This window comes from Pteropus vampyrus, unplaced genomic scaffold (genome assembly GCF_000151845.1).
Source record: "Pteropus vampyrus isolate Shadow unplaced genomic scaffold, Pvam_2.0 Scaffold3, whole genome shotgun sequence".
Taxonomy (NCBI): Eukaryota; Metazoa; Chordata; class Mammalia; order Chiroptera; family Pteropodidae; genus Pteropus; species Pteropus vampyrus.
The window spans coordinates 265619-279637 of record NW_011888784.1 but is presented as its reverse complement, the minus strand read 5'-3'; the positions used below and the strand labels follow the sequence as shown (position 1 = coordinate 279637).

At 40.7% G+C, this 14019-nt stretch overlaps 1 long non-coding RNA gene across 1 annotated transcript; it reads right to left on the bottom strand.

Moving 5' to 3' along the window:
* Positions 1–11408: 11408 nt before the first annotated feature.
* LOC111740296 lies at positions 11409–13299 on the bottom strand. Its single transcript, XR_002780566.1, has 2 exons — positions 13134–13299; positions 11409–11890 (listed from the first exon to the last, which is right to left on the bottom strand). It is a non-coding gene; the product is annotated as an uncharacterized LOC111740296 (long non-coding RNA).
* Between the last annotated feature and the right edge of the window lie 720 nt (positions 13300–14019).

Sequence of the window (14019 nt, the reverse complement as noted above, 5' to 3'; positions counted from 1 at the left end):
GTGTATATATACATATTTCTATCCCAAGATATTTTCTCTCCTTTCTCATTCTTTTCTTACTCCCAGTTCTCCTCTCCTTACGCTCTCGACTTTCCACTTGTTCAAGGTTGTGTTATTTCTCTCGGTTCTAGAGTTTGAACAGGAACGTTGTCAGCAAGGTTTTTCTCTCACTTTAATATAATCCGTCCCTCTCTAGAATCGGGATGGCCGCCATGGTGTTCTTTCTGTGACTACACTAACCTGATCCGCACAGACAGAAGAGAGGTGAAGGCACAGTCCAGCGTGGACTCTGGCACCAGGCTGCCCAGGTTTGAGCCCTGGCTCTGATACCTACCAGCCACGTGGCCATGGCCTTGGTGAAGATCCTCAAAGACTTGGTTTCCTCACCTGCAAAATGGGGGCAGTAGTGTCTCCCGCTCGTGGGGTTGCTGTGAGTCTGAAATGAAATAATGCCTGTGTCTGACATTATTATTTATTATGTCATGAGCTGTGCTCTGGAAGCTCTCCAACCCAGTAAGAACTGATAAGCCTGTTCCGTGGAAATGAAAATGAACTAGAAAATGAAACAAAGTCATGTTTATCCTAGAAGCATTTGATCTATGTCACTTCCTTCCTCACTAGCAGAAAAATGTGCCAGGAAGTCCCGGTCATGGCAGAGATCATAATGTGATCTTTTCTAACGTGCCACCTTAATATGATCATGGGGTGACCCTGGCATTATGCCTCATGTATCCTCCTCGCCCCTTCCACTTTGTATCTTCACACACAGTTTTAAAAGAGTAGTGAGGTCTTCTGAAAGCTCATCGCTGGGGCAAACTAATAGTTATTTCCTATGTTTACCAGCCCAGCCTGCCAATGTCTATTATTTAACATCACCGTGGCAGACAAAGACAGACATCAACATTTTTTCTTCAGGACTAACCAAAAACTGTCATCAAAACCGTTCAACAAAACAAAGAAACTAGTCTTCCACCGAGGGAGGAAAGACATTAAAACTGAAATTTATAGTAAGAAAGAAGCTATTATAATGTAAGTTCCACATTTGACTACCACTGACCAAGAGCTCTCTGGTAAGTCTGACACTTCACAGAGCTTCGGGAGGCTCACGCACCCCTTTATAGCCAGATCAGCAGTATGGCAGATGTAGCTACAAGGCCCTCCTATCCACATGTGTTTAATCTTAGGATAGTCAAAAAAATTCTGATCACTAAGGATCAGAGTAGCTAAGGCCAGAAAGCGATCACTCAAAATACTTGATAGAGAAATGTTAAAGTAAATATCAGAATTAAGTTATGATTTTATAAGAATATCATTAAGATTATACAATAGTGTTTTTCTTTTTAGCTCCACAAAGATCGTGATTATAAACAAACAGCATATTATGTTTGGTTAGGCCAGAGGACAAAGATCATACACTCAGGTGTTGCATTTGGAGAGCATTTTGTATTTTCATTATTGTATCCAGCACAACCTTGAGTATATATTAAGGTGAATGAATGCACCTCTCTGAAGCAAGATAAAAAATGATTAAAAACAGCAATTGCCTCATATGTGTATTTGACTTACATTGAATTTGGAACTTCACTGTGCATAGAATATAAGGCTACTCTTTTGTTTGATCCTCTCAACAATAAACAAATCTCTTAAGATGTGTTACAATTATCAAGTTTTGATATTAAACCAGAGTAATGTCCTCTATCAGATGAACGGATAACGATGGATAAACAAACACCCATAACAATAGAAGAATGAACTTTTGATATATGTTTTTTTCTCAAATGCATTATACTAAGTGAAAGAAGGCAGACTCATAAGGTTACGATTCCATTCATATGGCACCCTGGAAAAGGCAAAAGAATATGTGGACAGAGAACAGATCAGTGGTTGACAAGGGTTTAGGGTAAGGAGGGCGTTGACTGCAAAGGGGTAGCACAAGAAATTTGGGAGGGTGGTGTTTATAGAACTTTCTGTATTAATTATGGCGGTGGACATATGCTTCTACTCATTTGTCAACACTCATAGGACTGCATGTCAAAAAGCCTGAGTTTTAGTGTATATAATTTTTTAAATAAATACTAATTTTGGAAACCAAAATGGTATGTAATCCTTCAGGTATGCGGAGCACTTTGGAGTTCTCTACCACCCTCCCAACCACTCCCTTTCACCTCTGGAGCATATTCGCTTGAAAGGAAAAATAAAATGCTCAGATAGCTCCACATTTTGACTATGTATATTTTTTAGCCTCGTGTGCTGACTTTGAAACCTCAGGACCCCCCAGATATGATGACTCCATTGTGGAAATAATATGTGTCAAGACTTGTTCTCCTGTCCTATAGCCTCACTGAGTTGGTTTATCTCTCTTACTAGAGTCATAAGGTTAGAACCAAGAAAGTTCTAATATGATCTAGATCAAAGGATAGATTTTTTAAAGGTCTAAAAGTATTGAATTAAAAGTAGGGAGGACCAATGACTTTGTAATTGCTACAATAATTAAGTATTATTGCTAAAGTTTAATGGAGATCATTGCTTTTTCTTTCCAGGAGGTAAAGCATTTGCAAAATTACTCAGTCTGTGGCCTTGTTGTTTATTCTTACACCATCTATTTGCTCCAGATTAAGAAAAAAGAAAGCAATTATGTCTTAATGATCTTATATAATTTGTGAAGAGCAACAGAGAGATTCTCTTATTTTATGTGATGACTGCAAGGAAGTATTCCTGCCTAGAAAGAGTAAATTTGAAAAATAAGGCTTTAGTGGAATGGCACTAAATGCTCATAGCTCTTTAAGTATGATCAGTCTAGAATATCTAAATATTAATTGGATTATCAAGAACTTTGCTGAAGAGTCTGGTAATAACCAAGTTAGTATCTGCTAGTAAAACATTCATCATGAAGTGTATGGTAAAGAATTTAGCTTTGCCCAAAGAGAGGACTAGCCATTGTCTTCTGCTTCTGGCAGGTAATCTGTGTCATACTTAATAGGAATGTCCTTTTTGGGGTGAGACCTGGTCACAGTAGATTTTAGGGTGTGGGTGATCACATCCAATAATTTGAGAGGGGAGGAACTAGTGACCTAGTAAAGCCAAAAAAAGACCAATGATGTGACTTGGGGTGGGTGCTTTGAGTCAAGCAGTATCAATCGTCCTGGAGATACTTCAACCACATGGGTAATCAGTCAATCCATCCATCAATCATGACTACACAGTGAAGCCCCAGCAAAAATCTCTGGTCACTAAGGCTCGGGTGAGCTTTCCCAGTTGGCAATACCCAGTGTGTATTATCACACGTTGGTGCTGAGAGGGTCATGTGTCCTTTCTCAGGAAGAAAACAACAGAGCCTTCCCATCCTGAACCCTCCTAGACTCTGCTCTGTTTCTTTTCCTTTGGCTGATGTTTATCTATGTCCTTCCCCTGCAATCAACCATAAATACGAATATAAGAGCTTTTAGTGAGTTCTATGGGTCCTTCTAGCAAATTATCGAAACTGAGGGTGGTTCAGGGAACCCCTAAACTTGCAGTTAATGTCAGAAGTGCTCTTGTAGAGGACTGTGGTTTCAAACTTTGCAGCTAATGCCAGGCACTAAATTGATGAACTCATCCCCCAATTCACTCTTTGTAAAAGTCATTGTTCATGTCCTGGAGGACCTTATGACCTAGTCGAGAACTATTTCAGGAACAGGCAATCTGGCATCAAATACAATGTGTCAGGTAGAGTCACACTACCAAGAAGGGATAGATTGGAGTGGAGGGATGCAGTGGATGCGCCTTCAGAAAAGTAACATGATGCCCTTGGGCTTAAAGAAAATATAGGACCTGAAATGATTGTGAGAAGAAGCCCAGTCTGCAAAGAAACCAATAAAAATGAAAGCAAAACGGTAGGGGGAAGCATGACACAAAAGAATAGTAAGCAGTTTGAAGCAGGTATTGTGGTTGACTCTCAACAGTCATATCATTGCCATATGACTAATCTAGGCCATCTGGGGTAATCCCAAGCCCCTTACTCAGCAAGTGGTTTAGGAATGGCCATGTTACCCAATTCTAGCCAGTGATGTATGAGGAGAAATGTTTGGGAACTTCTCAAAAGCAGACATAGGAAAGAAAACCACTCTATCTCTTTCCTCTGGCCATTTTCTTATACCTACATGTCATCTTCTTCTACTAAGAAGAAGATGAAGCTAGTACATAGATGGGAGGCCAGAGCCAGAGGGCTGCCCAGAAGCAAAGCTTGGCCCTGATGGTTTGCACTGGGGATCTGTCCTCCACTAGGATTGTCTTTTATATACATTTAATATAAACCTCTTTCTTTTTAAAAACCATTTGAGACTGATTTTTCTGTTAGAAATAATAGTGTGTGGCAAACGAAATTGCCCCTTAAAAATGTCCATGCTATAATTCTTAGAAACTATAAATATGTTAGGTTACATGGCAAAAGAGACTTTGCCGATGCAATTAAGTTTGCAAACCTTAAAAATAGAAAATATTACCCAGGGTTATTTGTGTTAGATTATTCAATCTAATCAAATGAGCTCCTGGAAGCAGAAAACTTTATCTGGAGCCAGAGACATGAGGCAGAAGGGGAGATCCGAGAGATGTGAAACATAGAAAGGATTCAACTGGCTTTCATTGGCTTCGAAGATGGAGGGACCCATGAGCCAGGAAATGTGAGCAGTCTCTAGAAGTTGAGAATGATTTCTGGATAACAGTCATTAAGAAAATGGGGAACTCAGTCACACAACTGCATGTACCCAAACTGTGCAGGCGACCTGAATGCACCTGAAAGCAGACTCTCCCTCGGGGCCACCAGATAGTCACAGGCCAGCCAACATCTCCTTTTCAACCCATGAGACCCTAAGCAGAGAACCAGCTCAGCCACACTGTGCCGGGTTTTCTGACCCACAGAAACTGCGAGATAATAAATGGACACAGTTTTAAGTTCCTAAATTTGCTGTAATTTCTTGCAACAGCAACAGAACACAGAGCACACGATGTTAGAATTAAGAGTTTTAGTTGGTAGTATCCTCAGGTTAGGGGTGTAGACCGATACCACTTGTGGAATTCAGGCCTGATCCAAAAAGATAGAAGCCCATGTAAATGTGACCCAGACTATCAGATAATCTAAGAGTGTATGAGAAAGATCTGGAGGCAATATGCAAAACAGAATGGAGCTGGAAAGACTAGAGGCGGAGAGAACAGAAGTTACTATAGTAATCCAGGCAAGGGTTAACAAAAGCCTGCACAGGCATGTTAGCATATGAAACCATGTCAACGGGAAAGAAAACTTGACAGGGCTTCCGGTGACTAATTGAATATTAGTGTTCAAAGCTGAGTCTAAAGTTTGGGTATGTACTTGTTAGCAATAGCTCAAAAACAAACAAACAAACAAAAAAACAACACATAACGTACATTGCACGTTGGTGTTGATTTAACACACAGCCCGGGGGAGGTGTTCTCAAGCAAGGCTGGTCTAAGGATTTAACAATATCATTGAAAACCTGGGCTTTTGCTGGCTTTCCAACCCACCATCCTTGCACGTTGGCTTTTTATCCTCATGTCTGTCTCTTCAGGGCGACAAGATGGCTGCCGAAGAGTTAGGCATCAGATCTTAATTAGAAGCGTAAGAGTGGCGTCAGCACATCTAGGAATAGCTATTGAGTTAGACAGTCCTCTATGTCTGCCACATGTCAGATGGTTAAACAAAGAAATGGAAAAGATAAGAGATTTCTCTTTTTATTTGAGGATATGAGCTAAGTTTAGTTTTGGACATTTGAATTAACAAGAGAGTACTAAGTGGGCCTGTTTGTAAAAGTGCATTTCTTCTTTGTCACATTTATGTCTTCCCCCATGTCCTCTGACATACTTATCTCCATATGTGGTAGAAATCTCTTTGTGTGGTTTGAATTATCTCCATTTTTTAAACTCTCACCCATATTTCCTTTTGCTCCTCTACTGGTCCTTAAAAATATGGCAATAGAGCCTACGGGGTTTCATTAAAAAATTTTTTTCAGAAGAACAAAGACTGTGACTATTCCCTGAATGAATTTAAAGTTCCAGGAAAGCTGAATGTGTTTTTGACTCACTGAGTAATACTGCACCCTATCCCGAGTGTTAAGTGTTTTCAGTATTAGATGACTAATTCAGCCTGCTCACGGCAGTTTCTGATAAACCAAAATCTGGTTTGCTCCAAAGAGCCACAGTCATTTTAAGAAATATCAGTCATAGTGTAAGTTTGTGGTTTTTCTCATTTATAACATTATACTAAGTGACTCTGCATTTTGGGAGGAGACAGAGGGAAAAAGAAAGGTTTTTTTAAAAAGGCATTTATTCCATTGTAAATAGCACGTCCTACCATGCTGCTATTTGTATTTTTCCCTTTGTTTCCAAATGTTTCCATTTTCACACAACTAGCTATTGTTGGGTCCAAGGCCCTTTCTGATAAATCATGCTGTGATCAACAAGGCGCTCTGAAAGCTGGCCACAAGCCTCCCCTACACCCCCTCCCGGTACGAGTCCCCTCTTTGGTTCTCAGTCCAAGGAGTATCTGTCCAGTCAGTAAAATTCAGGATAATTCCCCAAAAGAAGATTCCAATCCCCAAAAAGTCACCAGGGTTTTGGGGAGGGCAGGGGTTGCTATAATTTCTGAAATATGTTACCATATACCAGACACTGTAATATATTTTCCGTAGTAAGAATTTTACAGAAGCCACGGACTACCATAGGAGCAGGGGACATCGTCACAAAGTGTGGCATATGATGCCAAGATTCATAAACCCCAGATGAGGAATCCTGCACTGAGTGGTCTAAAACAATTTAATAATAAACCCTCTCAACAAAAGCAGATGTCCCAAATTTATGGGTATTTACTTATAATTTATATACGTGGATTACTCTACCAATGTATTATGTGCTTAATAAGACACTCAAAAATTAAAATGTCAAAAGGATGAGATGAAAACAAATATTAAAAGGCCAGTTATTTTTCTACTCCCCAGTGAATGTTTTTATGCATGCCTTAGATACACGTACCCCACTTTGAAGCCCCTTTCTCCAGGGCCTTTGGTCCTGCCAGACTTCTTACAGCATCAAGTTCGTGAATGGTGAAATAAAAAGGTGAAAAAGATAAGAGGATAATGGAAAGAAATGGAAAAGCTGAAAGAACTACAGCAGAAAGAAAAATGCTAACCCCTGGATAAAAATAACTCCCAACACTGTGTGACTAAGGAGCTACGCTTGTCCCCACCTCTTACAAAAGATAAATAATCCTAGTGAAGATCTCTCAGCAGAAGAGTTCCCTGGATAAGCTTTTTACAATTCATACATAGAAGAACCAGGTTTCCAATAAAGAATCACTCTGCCCTTACTTATGTAAGCCATCAGATTACAGTCACACTGTGTTGTTCTCTGTCACCCCAGTGGGGAAGAGGGTTGAATGTTTGCATGGCGTTCTGGAAAACAGAAGACATCGCCATTCGAATTCCCCATGCTTCGCTTTAGCTTGAGCAAGTCATTTAACATGTCTGGTTCTTAGATTCCTCAACTCTAAATGGAAATAATAACATGTGCATATAATATGGCTTATAAATTCAAATTATGGGTCAAAATACAAACATGACATTGGAGGTAGAAGTGTTCTGTAAATTATAAAATACTACATAAATGAAAGCAAAAATGTTTGTCCTCCTGTCATAAAAACAAAAGCCAAATAATTGACAAAGTGACCTATGCGTGCCCTCTTAGAGAAATCAGTGTTACTTAACATTCCACCCCAGGCCCTTTGAGATGTGCAGATTTAACAGCCCGCTGCTCCAATTCCCAATTCTTCAGCCATTCCTAGATGATCCCGCTGTGACTGATGTAAATGTCCCACCTGTGGACTTCACAGAGATCATCGAAGTATGTTTCGTATAGAGGTCACATCTGCATCCCAGAAGTGAAGGTGGGCAGGATGAGGGCTTTGACAGCCTTGCCGGAGGCTTGGAGGCTGTGGCCTTGCAAGATGTAGTGTGGCCTCCACTTGATTCTGCAAAGAACCATTCAGTCCTTTCTGGGCACTAGACATGACGGCAGAATGACTAAGCAGTTGTCTCACTAGCAAAGCAAAGTGGTATCACTGGATAAGCTCTGAAAGCTGTGGAGCCCTAAACCCCAGCCTGCAGCCCCTTGTATCCAGGAGACACAGGCCAGAGATGTCTTTCCTGAACTACGTCATTGAAGATGACTTAGACGAACATTTTTAAAGCTTTAAAATTTATTGCTGTACATTTTCGCATAGCATTTACTATGGAAATACTAATAGTGCAAATATTTTGGACTTCGTAGCAGTTGAGAGATCACAAAGCTCCTTGATATCTTTTGCAATCATTTATGACGATCTAATTCGACTTATTTTTAAAATTCAAACAAGTAATCTTATATCCAGAGATTACATAATGCTTTCTGGATCTCCTCTCTAAAACAAAAAATACCCTGGAAGCCACCAGGGGCATTCCTTCCCTCGATAATACACACATCTTGCAACACCGTTCCAACTCCGAGACTCTTTGTTCATTCACAAATTCAATCAACAAATATTTATTGACAAACTGTTATGTGCCAGGCACTGTGCTAGGCTCTGAAAACATTAGGAAGAAAAGGTGCAATCTCTGCTTTCACGGAGCTTACAGTCTACAAGTAAAAACAGACATGCAAAAAAAAAATTTACAACACAATAAAGTGCTTCCATGGAGGTATTTACAAAGTGCAGTGGGGACTCGGAAGAGGGAAAAAGAACATCTGCCTGGAGAGATCAGGGAGAGCTTCACAGAGGAAGTAGCCACTGAGCTGAGACGACCCATGATCGGAAATCTGCCATGTAGACAGGCAGGCAAAGGGAACGACAGGTGCGAAGACACAGAGGCCCAAGGGGCACTTTGAAGGAGCAGGTTATGCAGTTTTTCTTGAGCCGAAGGTGCAATGGGGAGAGTGGCAGGATGAGCTAGACAAACAGGCAGGTATCAGATCGTGAAGAGCCTTTGAGCATTCTCCCATTTATTCAACAAACATTGATTGAGTGCTTACTACGTGCCAGGCAGTAGGCTAAGCGCTGGGATTGTAACAGGGACCAAGACAGACACACCCTTGCTCTCATGGAGCTTACATTCTAGTACAGAGATAGACAAAAAGTCAATAAATAAATAAAATACAGATTTAGAAGATTTCTACAAAGGAAATAAACAAGGTGCTGAGGCAGAAAATAAGTGTTATGGGGGGTGGACAGTATTCTGCATTATCAGCAAATGCCTCTTGGAAGTGACATAAAATGACACCTGCAGGGATCGTAATGACATGCTACAATGGGGACACTTGCTATGCACCAGGCACTGTGCTAAACGCATCATAAACAAAATCTCGTTTAGTCCTCACGACAACGCTATGAGGTAGGTAGGTATTATTCCTAAGTCACTGACGAGGAACAAGCTCAAGGAGATTAAGTAACCTGACAAGCCACACAAATGGCAAACCAAGGTTCAAACACAGGTTCTCTTCATTTCAAAGTGCTCGCTCTTAAAAATTATTCTAAACTGTATATACAGACAACTGAGGAATTTTGAGTGGGGAAATGATACAGTCACATTTGCTTTGACGGCCATTCTGATGACTACGTGGAGGGGAAAAAAAAGGGGTGGAGAGAGAAAGTGAAAGGAAAGTGGACAGGTTAAATTTTTTTTTTTTGTCAAAAGGAATCCACTAGAAGTCCAGGAAAGAGGAAAAGAGGTTGATGGAGGCCGTGTCTGCAGGGATGGAGAGGAGCTAGAGATGCGAGAAGTGCAGCTACCAGTTCACACAGAATTGATGGGGCATCGGAGGCAAGGGAGAGTGGCTCTGGGCTCACTCCTGGGCTTCTGCCTTGGGCAGCTGGGTCAGATGGTTTGTTTTTACTCGCGTTAGGGGACGCAAGATGGTGGTGGGTTTGTGAGGATAAGATGATGAACTTAATTTTGTACATGTCCTGTTGCTATACAGGGAACAGCTGGACTTATGGGAAGGCCCCCAGTCGGACACCATGTAATGGCTTTCATACCTCTTCTCTACCTGAGTAAAGCATTATAAGAACAAAAATCAAAGTTTTGTATGTGTGTACATTGTATTTCTCCTTTTATAAAAGCTGTTTATAAAACCATGTATATCTTGGTTGGCTTGCTTTGTAAAAAGAACATACGATCACCAAGATGAAGTTACCCCAAGCCCGATTACAAATGAAGCATGGACTTAGGGGAGGCTAAGAAAAGCCTTTGCACATCATTCTAACTAGTCATACCAGTTCTTAAAAAGAAATCAACATTAACTTCCCACTGCCACCCCAATAGGGACAGTCTGACAGGCCCAGAGCAGACACCCTCTGCCAAAAGTCTTCCCAGAGTCCGTCAGTGTCCCTGCTCATCCACCAGCAGGACTGTTCCAAGGACCTTGGCGGCCTAAGGCCTAGAGATCAAAGTTAAACATAAATCAGGAATTCCAAGGAAGGGTTATTTGTGTAGTCTGGCATAAGGTCCAGAGAGACAGCAGCTCAAACCCAGCCAGCTACATATTGCTTGACAATTTTCTCCCCCTTCCTCGGGAACTGGAGGGCTGCGGGAAGTAGTGGTACCTAATGTACAGGTGACACTTATGTGGAACTGGTCACATCCTTGAACACAGCATTTCTGGGTTGAATTTTAAAAGAACTCAAGAGTTAAAAAGGAGTACATAAACCTTTCCTACAGAAAGATATTTTTGCTCTATTTCTCAAAATGTGCTTAAATCTGCTTATAACCACTCCTTCCTTTCCTTGGCATTAGACTAACTTAAGTATGTTTTGATTTTTAAAACTCATTAATGATATTATGCCAGTTTTAGTAATTAGATATCGAGAAATTTAAGTGGTAATGAAGTTACACTAATGAGTTTTAACAGAAAAAAGAAAGGAGATACTTTGGAGACTGGATAATGAGGTATAACAATCTGTTTTGTTAAGTAACTTTGCCTAGAAAGCAAAAGGTCTGACCGGCACCTGTGAACTTAGTAAGTTAGTGCACATTAGAAAATGCAAAATGATCTTAAACAACAAATACGGATTTCTAGTAACATCCGAAGGGTAACTGTGTACCTAATTCATGCTCAAGGGAAGAAAATGCCTTATTTTTGCACAACTAATCAAAGTAAAGTACTAGTCACAGGCAAAGAAAACAAAATTTACTCATGCTATATGCCAACTTAGGAATTCTGGTGAAAGCACAATTCTCACGGTATCTGGAGGCCTACTGCAAATGTGTAAACTATTCCCTACCACCTCCATTTCAGACCTGAGGCCCAGGGAACACAGCTGAAAGGAAACTGGAAATCCTAAGAAGCGGCTCTTTGATGTGCGTGTTCTTCGACAGAAAGAATTCCAATCGGTCTGTGAATATAATCATTTATTTGTCTTTACAGTGATGATGGAAGAATGTACAGGTGTCCTCTTTCAATAAAGTATAAAAATCTGTTTATGTACAGTGAAGTCACAATAATCTTTAATTGGGAAGTTTATTTGGTACTCCTGATCCATTCATATTAAAACTGGGGGAAAACAAATATTTCATGTAAGTGCTACATTTCCAGTAGATTGCACCTGGCATCAAAAGCTCAGCTTCATCTTAAGGGTCCTCTTGATATTACAAAAGACTAATTTTAAGTCCTAGGACTCAAAATAAACATCATTTTTTTTTTTTGAATAATAGATATATACATCAAAAATACATCTAAAAAGGCATTGGTTAGTGCTATTAAAAAGCTCTATGTGCTCGGGTACATTTTTTTTTTTTTTTCAGGCAAAACCCAGTGGAAACGTGTTTGTTCAATTCTAGGAATTTGCTCTTGGGGAAAGTTGGCCGAAAGTTACCTATAAGGAAAAACAAAGAAACTTAAATAATTCAATGATTTCTCCGGTAAGGACAGCAAAACCTGAAAATGTAGTTAGAGGCTAAATTTCATTTAGAGTACATTTTTAAAACCTTGATTAGCATTTAGTTACCACGCTTTGTACATAAAAAGTGCTCAGTGTGTGTCCCCTCAGCTTTCAGGCTCAAAGTGAATGCCACATCCTCGCTTTGTTGGCCCTTCACGTCACCTTCGCTCTGTGGCCATCGGCTCTCACAGCACTTAACGCAGTTGGTAATTACATAGTCATGTGAGTGGCTTTTTTTTAATACGACTATACTAAGGCTTTATGAGTGGGAAGACTGTGCGACTGTGTCCACCGCTGCATCCCCAGGACCCAGCACTGAATGCAAGGATGACTATCAGGACGAGGCACACATTGCAAACGGAAAGGGCAGGGAGGAGAGGTTCAACGCCAAATACTGAGCTACGACTCTCTAATCTTCTGTTCATTTACTCTGTGTGTGTGTGACTCTCTTTCTTTCTCTTTCTCTTTCCTCCATCCCAGTTTTGGCTTCTAAGGACACAATAAATAATCAGCTATGAGTGGCAGAAAGTAAGGGAAGGCATGCCAAAACAAAGCAAGATAGAAGTTGGGAAGCAAGATGTCACTGGAGATCAGCCTGTAATCAACTAAAGAGAACATACACTCAATGGACCAGAACCCATGAAATTCATTACGTGAGTTTAGAATCAGGTCAAAATTTGTTTTTTTAGGGAAATTATTTATTATAATTTGAAATGTCATTCTCCCTGCATCGAGTCTATGCTAGAGAGAACCTAGGAAAAAAAGGGAGGGATTTTGCTTACTCTGTGGCCATAATTTTAAATGGGGGACAGGAGACCCCCAGAAAGCTAGTGCAGTGGAGATGACAGCCGCCTTCATCCCCTGCAGCCTACCTGGCAGAGTACTTTTCTTCGTCCCCTACTTTCCTCCAAGGACAAGTTGGAGGTTTTCCACCTGGCATTAATAAAGGACGCTACATCTCTTGGAAGTGGCTGCAGCATGTGAATGTCTTCACATAATGAGAAAAGGCTACAGTAACTTATGTGGCCCTTAAATACAGAGCGGCCAAACAAGAGCGTATGCACCACCTCTGCAGAGGAGAGAAGCCTTTTTACTCCCTGCTGAGGGAGGCTGCAAAGGGCAAAAGCAAGAAAAGAAAACATCTTAAGTTCCAAGTCTCTGTTTGGTGTGAGTTTACCTGATCATATTCTTAAGCTTCATCTCCACTGTCCATTTCAATATCCATCTCTTCTGTGTCAGCAGCTCGTGACAAGATGTCTGCCATCAGTGCTTCTTCCAATTTCTTACGTACTTGTTGTACGCGCTCTTCCTGTTTCCTTTTTAACAACAGAATAAAATGACATGGATCGTTTGGCAAGTCATGGAAATATGAGGCCGCTACTAAAGCTTATCAAAATCACAAATATTCCTGAGAAAAACACATTTCCTTCCCCTTAGACTTTGCGAAAGCTGCTTCTTCACTTGCAAAACCAAATCACACAGTAGATGGGCTTTGCCAGAAAGAGAGAGATTCAGACAGGCAGGCATCCTTCCTCTCGCAGGAGTAGGTTTATTTCAGTGACCTTCTCTTCGAGAATTCAAATATGTGTGTATTTGGAGTTATCCCTAGAAAAGATAAATATGTTCTATCTTGGAAGCAGGGACAGAACAGAGAGGTAACATGGAAAATAAAGAAGAAAACAGACTTGTTCGATGAAGCACTTGTTCGAGAAAGATGGAGGCAGCTGTGATTTACTTTGGTGTCGTAGGCTGTTCAGGGAAAGCTGGTTGGAGCTCTGTCCTGGGTTCTCAGGCCTGCTGGCAATGGGCCGTCATGAAGGAACCAGGACCACATGATCCCTACACTGAGGACTGAAACTAAAATCATCTCTTCAACTGAGATAAGCTGAGCAGGTCAAGAACATGCCAAAGTTTCTCTGTGTCCTGGAAACTGAAAGGGGACCTCGAAAGTGAATTAAAAACTCCAGGTCATAAGAAAGGTTCTAAACTGTAGAAGAAAGGCTACTGGTATGCATTTTATCTTTAAAAAACAGACAGGGCAAGAGAGAGATTCCTAAAATAAT